This window comes from Arachis ipaensis, chromosome B02, assembly GCF_000816755.2.
Source record: "Arachis ipaensis cultivar K30076 chromosome B02, Araip1.1, whole genome shotgun sequence".
In the NCBI taxonomy this organism is placed as follows: Eukaryota; Viridiplantae; Streptophyta; class Magnoliopsida; order Fabales; family Fabaceae; genus Arachis; species Arachis ipaensis.
This window is the reverse complement of record NC_029786.2, coordinates 16,834,237-16,835,403: the sequence shown is the minus strand read 5'-3', so window position 1 is coordinate 16,835,403 and position 1,167 is coordinate 16,834,237. Positions and strand designations below refer to the sequence as shown.

Below are 1,167 nucleotides of genomic sequence, written 5' to 3'. Positions count from 1 at the left end.
AGTAAGTAATTGATGCATAAATCCACTTTCGGGGCCCACTTGGTGTGTGCTTCGGCTGAGCTTTAAATTTCCACGTGCAGAGGCTATTTGTGGAGTTGAACGCCAGCTTTTGTGCCAGTTTGGGCGTTGAACTCCACTTTGCAGCTTGTTTCTGGCGCTGGACGCCAGAATTAGGCAGAGAGCTGGCGTTGAACGCCAGTTTGCGTCGTCTAAACTTGGGCAAAGTATGGACTATTATACATTTCTAGAAAGCCCTGGATGTCTAATTTCCAACGCAATTGGAAGCGCGCCATTTCGAGTTCTGTAGCTCCAGAAAATCCACTTTGAGTGCAGGGAGGTCAGAATCCAACAGCATCAGCAATCCTTCTTCAACCTCTGAATCTGATTTCTGCTCAAGTCCCTCAATTTCAGCCAGAAAATACCTGAAATCACAGAAAAACACACAAACTCATAGTAAAGTCCAGAAATGTGAATTTAACATAAAAACTAATGAAAATATCCCTAAAAGTAACTAGATCCTACTAAAAACATACTGAAAATAATGTCAAAAAGCGTATAAATTATCCGCTCATCAACTTCATTTTCACCTGTGCTCAAATGTTAAAATCACTAGACTATTATCAAAATACAAAAATGCAGGTATATAATAATGTATATAACAGATACCGTAGCGTAATCATTGGCTATAAGATGAGCCGAAAGCAATTCTCCAAGAACTCTAATTGTCGTCTCAAACAAAGAAACAATTTTGTTCTGTAACCGACCAAAAAGTAATTAAATTCATCCTTAACTCCAAATTGAGTACAGAAACTTGAAATTCAGTTGCTTAGCCATTCACTCACAATATCAAAGCGAATATTTTTACCAATCCATTCAACAGAAGCAGCAAAGCGATCACGGTCACCGAGTAGAGCCAAAGTGTCCAAAGAATCAATCTAATAGCACAAATCACAATTATCATCAAAATTATCTTATAATTGATGGATGAATTAATTAATTTTGGTGATTTTGCTTAAATAATATAATTTAGTAAAGCCATTAGCAACAATTAAGTATTGTTTTTTAAATTTAGTAAAGCCACTAGCAGCAAGTTCCTTGTCTAAAAAACCAGCACTTCTTTCTATTTCAGAAAAACAGGCCCTTCCGTCTTCATCTTTCCCTTCATCA

The 1,167-nt window shown here is 37.0% G+C and overlaps 1 long non-coding RNA gene across 1 annotated transcript in view; it reads right to left on the bottom strand.

Annotated features, from left to right (window-relative positions):
- LOC110267512 overlaps positions 1-904 on the bottom strand; it is a 13,730-nt gene extending 12,826 nt beyond the window's left edge. Inside the window, exon 1 of the long non-coding RNA XR_002355237.1 lies at positions 667-904. This is a non-coding gene — a long non-coding RNA (uncharacterized LOC110267512). The remainder of the gene's footprint in view (positions 1-666) is intronic.